Source organism: Henckelia pumila, chromosome 3, assembly GCF_033568475.1.
Source record: "Henckelia pumila isolate YLH828 chromosome 3, ASM3356847v2, whole genome shotgun sequence".
Classification (NCBI taxonomy): Eukaryota; Viridiplantae; Streptophyta; class Magnoliopsida; order Lamiales; family Gesneriaceae; genus Henckelia; species Henckelia pumila.
In genome coordinates, this window is record NC_133122.1 from 1,830,250 (window position 1) to 1,837,749 (window position 7,500).

General features: G+C 46.4%; 1 non-coding gene and 2 pseudogenes across 1 annotated transcript; 1 reads left to right on the forward strand and 2 right to left on the reverse strand.

Moving 5' to 3' along the window:
- LOC140893794 (28S ribosomal RNA) overlaps window positions 1-3,015 on the reverse strand; it is a 6,954-nt pseudogene extending 3,939 nt beyond the window's left edge.
- Window positions 3,016-3,271: 256 nt separating this feature from the next.
- Window positions 3,272-3,427, reverse strand: LOC140893847 (5.8S ribosomal RNA). Its single transcript, XR_012153409.1, has one exon. It is a non-coding gene; the product is annotated as a 5.8S ribosomal RNA (ribosomal RNA).
- A 210-nt stretch (window positions 3,428-3,637) lies between these two features.
- The window catches only part of LOC140886509 (uncharacterized), a 6,277-nt pseudogene continuing 2,414 nt past the window's right edge, over window positions 3,638-7,500 (forward strand).

Genomic DNA, 7,500 nt, shown 5'->3' on the forward strand with positions numbered 1-7,500 from the left:
TTATTGCATTATGTTGTTTGCTATTGGTTGCATTGATTTAACAAGTCAAGGCACGTTTGGTTGCTTTATCTTGATGATTTTGATATGTGGTGTCGAAGTGAAGAAGTGGGCTGCCCAAGTGTTTGATGTAAGTCCTAAGAGATGGTTTTAAGTGTGTTTGATGGATTGGAGTGGTCTTAGAAGCAAGGGTGCATGATTGGTGAAGGTTTCACAAACTAGTAGGGCATTTGAGGTGTCTAGTTTGGACAGGGCAGTCTGAATTCGGGCAGGGCAGTTTCCTGGTCGAGGTCTGTGTCGATTCTGTTTTGTCCTAAGTTTAGTTCATGACGTTGCGGTCGTGTCGGTATAAAATAGGCTTAATTCGGATAAGTATTCAATAAGTTATGAATTTTTGAAGTTTAAGTGTCGGTGCAGAAATTTATAGTCAAAAGTGGGCTGTCCGGGATGGGTTGTTTGGCATTTTGTATAAGAGGTCAAATGAAGTTGAAACCTGGTCATATGGTTAATTTTAAGAGTTAGGAAAGTGTCGGTTCAAGCGGGATGGGTTTTGGTTAAGGCATGAGTGAGAAAAAGGGTGGTTTTTCAGTTTTCTTGCTCGGTCTAAGTTGAAAAGTGAGGACTTTGTCAAAAGAGTAAAGTCTTGAGGGTTAGGGGCAGCCACTCGCTCATCGTTTTCACATGCAATGGAGTCGAGTCTCATTCTTGAAATTGCACGTTCGTGTGTGTGAGTCTCATTCTTGATGCCAAAGAAAAATTTAAAGAAAGTCTCTTTGAGTCTTGCATGCCAAAGTATAATTGAGTTGAGTCTCATGTCTTCAAGGTTGCCTATTCGTGTGCATATGACATGTTCTTGAGTTTCATAAAGTGAAAGGAAGTTTTCTTGTTTTGCATGCTATAAAGAGGTGTGAGTCGAGTCTTAATGAATGAAAAGTAAAAGAAAGTAAATGTTTTTGAATGAAGTGATTTGTTTGTGACAAAGAGGGGTGTTGCTAGGCCGGGGGATGCCTCGGTCTACTCACCAAGAGGTTATAGAGGTTTAGGTAGGGAGCAAGAGACATCTTGTTTATCCTTACCACAGAAGGCAATGTGGGATCGGGAGTAATCTCGGTCTCCTTGCCACAGAGGGGCAATGTGGGATCGGGAGTTATCTCGATCTCCTTGCCACAGAGGGGTTAAGTTCGTCGGGAGAAATCTCGTCGTCTTGCCGGCATAGTGCACTGCAGCCATGATCATGATCGAAACAGAGGGTCACAAATCAAGGATCTGATTTCTAGAGGAAAAAGTAAAAGAAAAGAAAAGTTAAAGTTTCAAGTTTCAGTTGACTCGTCTTACGTTTATGTCAGTCAGTCAGTAATGCATGAAGTTCAGTTAGATGTTATGAAAAATTGAAAGTTATGTAAGTTGAATGTTATGAAAGTTGAAGGTCTCCCATAGCGTGAGTTCATCAATGCATGTTACTATACTTTCTAGTTTCATGCATATTTACAGTTAAAGTTCAAAGTATACTATGTATCATAGTTTGAGTACAGCATCATGTATTTTAAACCTTGTTATCAACTGTTTATGCTTGTTGAGTCTTTAGACTCACTACGCTTGTTTGATTGCAGGTGATGAGTTATATGTTGAGGTGATTGAGGGGCAGGATCCACTGGGTTGAGGCCACTGGTAGTGCGAAGCCCAATGACCGTCGCTGTTGAATGTTTAAATTTTCCGCGTATTAACTCTGATGTGTAGAATGATTATGAGAATGGTAGTTTATAGCCAGGATGTGTTTTCCCTATGCTTGTTGAAGTTTATTCCTTAGCGCACTTTATTTTGTAACCGGGAGGTGGTTACTTGTCTTTGCATGTTTATGATTAACACACTTTATTTTGTAACCGGGAGGTGGTTACTTGTCTTTGCATGTTTATGATTAGCGCACTTTATTTTGTAACCGGGAGGTGGTTACTTGACTTTGCATGTTTATGATTAGCGCACTTTATTTTGTAACCGGGAGGTGGTTACTTGTCTTTGCACGTTTATGATTTTTGCATTTGAGACTTTCAGTCATCGTTTCTTTCCTTTATTTGAAATGCTGACTGGGTCAGGTGGCTTGTTTACTTTTCAAACAAGTCATGGCAAATTTTTTTTAAATCAGTATTTTCTTTATTATTTGATTTTAAGCTTAGAGGTTAGGGTCGCTTCAGGCATAGTTCACCATCTTTCAGGTCCTGACAGGTATGCTCACTCGAACCCTTCTCAGAAGATCAAGGTCGCTCGGCGTTGCACCCCTCAAGGGGGTTCGCGCTAATCAGCTTCCTTGCGCCTTACGGGTTTTCTCGCCCGTTGACTCGCACACATGTCAGACTCCTTGGTCCGTGTTTCAAGACGGGTTGAATGAGGAGCCCACTGGCCAGCACCGGGAGCACGCAGTCGCTGAGGCACGCCTTATGGCGCGTGCTGTCCGCCACAATCGAGGCGACGACATTCCGCGGGCATATCTAATGCCCGGGCTTTGGCCGCCGCCCAGATCCGTGCTGGTCCACGCCCCGAGTCGATCGGCGGACCGGCTCTCGCCGTTCCACATTCTACCGGGGCGCATTGCCGATCCCCATCCGCTTCCCTCCCGACAATTTCAAGCACTCTTTGACTCTCTTTTCAAAGTCCTTTTCATCTTTCCCTCGCGGTACTTGTTCGCTATCGGTCTCGCCCGTATTTAGCCTTGGACGGAATTTACCGCCCGATTGGGGCTGAATTCCCAAACAACCCGACTCACCGACAGTGCCTCGTGGTGCGACAGGGTCCGAGCACGATGGGGCTCTCACCCTCTCTGGCACCCTTTTCCAGGGGACTTGGGCCCGGTCCGCCGCTGAGGACGCTTCTCCAGACTACAATTCGGACGACATTGTCGCCCGATTCTCAAGTTGGGCTATTCCCGGTTCGCTCGCCGTTACTAGGGGAATCCTTGTAAGTTTATTTTCCTCCGCTTATTGATATGCTTAAACTCAGCGGGTGATCCCGCCTGACCTGGGGTCGCAATCGTGGGGCAAAACAAATCAAGTGCGCCGTTGAGTCGCATCCGTGGCCCGATGCAATACCACACGATAGTTTGCGAGTCGAGGAATACAACCACCAAGTATCGTGTGACATGCATTGACACGGCATCCTATTTTGGGCCGGCCGCTACGCAAGGATAACGGGAGGCCAGTTTCCGCCCCTCCTTCGGATGGACGCATCAGCCCGCCCGGCACTTTTCTAGCCTGGGGGGAAACGCTGGGGGCGACGAGATGCGTGACGCCCAGGCAGACGTGCCCTCAACCTGATGGCTTCGGGCGCAACTTGCGTTCAAAGACTCGATGGTTCACGGGATTCTGCAATTCATACCAAGTATCGCATTTCGCTACGTTCTTCATCGATGCGAGAGCCGAGATATCCGCTGCCGAGAGTCGTTGTATTATTATCTATTCGATAGGTGCCTCCTCATCACGTCCTGGGCACCGCGGACGGCACCGCAGACGGAGAGTAGCAATTACGGTTTTCCTTGGCGCTTTCCGCGCCGAGAGGTTAGGTTCACCCAAGAGGCTTCGCGGCACGCTTGGGGTCTCGAGGAAGCAGCGTATTTAAACATGTTCGCGGGTCTGCTTTGCAGGTTTCGACAATGATCCTTCCGCAGGTTCACCTACGGAAACCTTGTTACGACTTCTCCTTCCTCTAAATGATAAGGTTCAGTTGACTTCTCGCTATGTCGCGGGCAGCGAACCGCCCAGGTCGGAGCGATCCGAACACTTCACCGGACCATTCAATCGGTAGGAGCAACGAGCGGTGTGTACAAAGGGCAGGGACGTAGTCAACGCGAGCTGATGACTCGCGCTTACTAGGAATTCCTCGTTTAAGACCAACAATTGCAATGATCTATCCCCATCACGATGAAATTTCAAAGATTACCAAGACCCGTCGGTCATGGCTATAGACTCGTTGAATACATCAGTGTAGCGCACGTGCGGCCCAGAACATCTAAGGGCATCATAGACCTGTTATTGCCTCAAACTTCCGCGGCCTAAAAGGCCGTAGTCCCTCTAAGAAGCTGGCCGCGAAGGTGTACCTCCGCATAGCTAGTTAGCAGGCTGAGGTCTCATTCGTTAACGGAATTAACCAGACAAATCGCTCCACCAACTAAGAACGGCCATGCACCACCACCCATAGAATCAATGGATTCGTCGCAGCCGAGAATTCATGAATACCCGTTGTTACTCCCTAATGGAATTTTGACAACCCTGCGATTTGTTTACGAAACAGAGCCTAAATATTTCTCAAAATGCAACTCTCTCGGCCATAGTCTCGAGCAATGCCGTTGGTACTCGCCCCCACTAGCCGATGCTAATCTTGAAGGTGGTGACCCCAATAGTAAGAAACCTGTGGAAGGACAAAATAGGCCCCGTAGCAGATCTCGGGGGGAGGGAAAAAGAGGTAATAGTAGGCCACGAGGAGGTGGACATGGGTTTAGAGGAGGGCGCAATGGCCCTCAAGGTAGAGGGAGAGGCCGTGGCCCCTTTGGTGGTGGTCGTGGGCCTGCTGGGGGTAGAAATATGGCTAACCCGGGGACTGTTGAAGGCACGGGTGATAATGAAATGGAAGGGGCTGGGGAAAATTGTAATGAACAGTCTGTTGAAAATCTAGATGACAATTTGGATGAGGATGGGGTGATATTTGAAGTCCCAGATGCGAATGGCAATGGGAAGATTGTTGTTGAAGTTTTTGAAGGAGATAGTGAGAACGAAGGCTTTGAAACAGTGGTGAGCAAGCGTACCAAGAAAGCGGTGAAGTACCTCAAGCGATTAAGTAAGGGATGTAGCTCGGGGAGCTCTAGCTCTAGCATGACCAAGTACATAGAGGTCAACCCAAGAACTTGGTTACCGAATATGACTGCGAAATCTTTCCTTCTGAACAATGCGCAAATCAGGGCCCGGCGACTTAAAGTCGTCGATCGCCACCCATGAAGACTGCATGTTGGAATGTGAGGGGCCTCAACAAGCCCCTCAAACAGAAGAATGCTCAGGGAGTGTTGAAAAAACACAACTTGAGTATTCTTGGGTTACTTGAAGTCAAGATTAAGCCTAATCTCTTGGATCATATGATGGACACAAGTTCCCGGGGATGTCCTTCTTACACAACTTCCATTTGTGTCACAATAGCCGCATTCTGATCATGTGGGATTCTAAAATGGTACACTTGGATCTGCTGGAGATGACTGACCAATTCATACATGTGACAGTCAGTTGTCTTCATACACATAGGATTTTCCTGGCCACCTTCGTATATGGTTGGAACTCGATGGTGGCCAGAAGACCACTTTGGGATTTTTTGCTTAGTATAGGAGATGTTATTGACCTTTCGTGGATTTTGTTGGGTGATTTTAACTGTGTTAGGCACCCTTACGAAAAAGTGGGAGGTGTGCCGGTTGCCCCTAGGGAAATGGCAGATCTTAGGAACTGTATTGCCAGACTTGAGCTCTCAGATGTCAACCATGTTGGGTGTTTCTTCACCTGGTTTAGTTTGGCCGTATCGTCTAAACTGGATAGATTTATGGTTAACCATCATTGGGCTGAATCCAACCTGGATGTTTTTGTGGATTTTGTTGCTCCTGGAGTTTTTTCTGATCACTCTTGCAGCATTATCACCATCTTCAGAGATCACAGTCGTAGGGCTACCCCCTTTAAATTCTTTAATATGTGGACGATTCATCAAGACTTTCAGATGATTGTTCGAGATAACTGGTTTTATGGAGGGGGTGGAACTGCGCAATTCGTCATCAAGAAGAAAATGAATGGCTTGAAAAGAGTCCTTAAGCAACTCAATGACATGCACTTTAGCCACATTTCGAGTCGTGCTAAGATCGCTAATGAGATGTTTGTAGAAGCTCAAAACCGGGCTCTCAATGGGGATGGGGTGGATAATAGTATAGTTGAGTTGAGGAGGAGGGCGGAGTACCTTCTCGAGGCTGAGCGATTATTCCTATCCCAAAAAGCTAAGTGCGAGTACCTCAAGTACAGTGATAGATGTTCAAAATTCTTCCATGGTATGATCAAGAGGAACATCAAACGTAATAAGATTGTGGCCCTTACCATGAGAGATGGCTCTACTTCGGTGAACCCGAATGAGATTGCAGACGAATTTGTGGGATATTATAGTAATCTTCTTGGGGTTTTCACGGATAGAGAAACTTTGAATGAATCAATTATTCCTCTCGGGTCCATACTACCCGATTCTTGTTGGGATGAGTTGAATAGGGTGGTCAGTGTGGATGAAATCAGAGGTGCATTGGGCAACATTGATGATGACAAAGCCCCGGGGCCTGATGGTTTTGGTGCTGCGTTCTTTAAGAAATCTTGGGGCACAGTTGGGGGGGATGTCATTGCTGCGGTTTCGGAATTTTTCAGGAGTGGGAAAATTTTAAAACAATGGAATCATGCGTCAATCGCTCTTGTCCCTAAGACCGATCATGCTACTTCTGTCTCTGATTTTAGGCCTATTTCATGTTGTACTGTTTTGTATATGATCATATCAAAGATCTTGGAAACTAGATTGGGAAGAATGAGTGATTGAGCCTTTGATAAGCCCGACGCAGGCAGCCTTTATTCCTGGGCGTTCTATAGTGGAAAATATTCACTTGGCCCAGGAAATGTTGAAACACTATGCGAGGAAAAGGGGCTCTCCACGATGTATTCTCAAGATTGATTTACAAAAAGCCTATGATACAGTTCATTGGGAATTTTTACGTGATTCTCTATGTGTCCTTAATTTTCCTCCTGTATTTGTGTCATGGATTGTGGAGTGTGTTTGTTCGACCGCGTTCTCTATTTCCTTTGGGGGCTAACTATATGGATTCTTTAAGGGTGCGCGGGGCCTGCGTCAGCGTGACCCCCTCTCCCCCCTTCTGTTTGTCATTTGCATGGAAATGCTTTCGAGATCCCTTTTGCAAGCATCTAGGCTGCCAGAGTTCCAATTCCACCCTAGATATAAGGCACTGAGCATAACGCATCTGGTTTATGCTGATGATTTATTAATCTTGGCCAAGGGAGATACTCATAGCTTAAAAATCATATTGGACTGTGTGGACAAGTTTGGGAAGACAGCTGGCCTCCGGGCTAATGCCTTGAAGTCCAATATCTTCCTGGCAGCAGTTAAGGAGCCAATAAGAAGGGATATTATTAGAATGAGTGGATACCAGGAGGGCTCCTTTCCCTTCCGTTACTTGGGAATCCCTCTGGCAGCAGGGCGATTGACAGAGAGAGACTACAATGGGTTGGTGGACACCATCGCCAAAAAAGTGGCTGCTTGGCCCAGACATACCCTTTCCTATGCAGGCAAGTTGGAATTGATCCGATCGGTTGTGCACGGTGTGGAATGTTTCTGGCTCTCTATCTTGCCTATCTCTTGCGGGGTAATAGACAAGATTGAGAAGATGTGTAGAAGTTTTATATGGACTAGCAAGAACCCCCCCTATCTCTTGGCGTAAAGTTT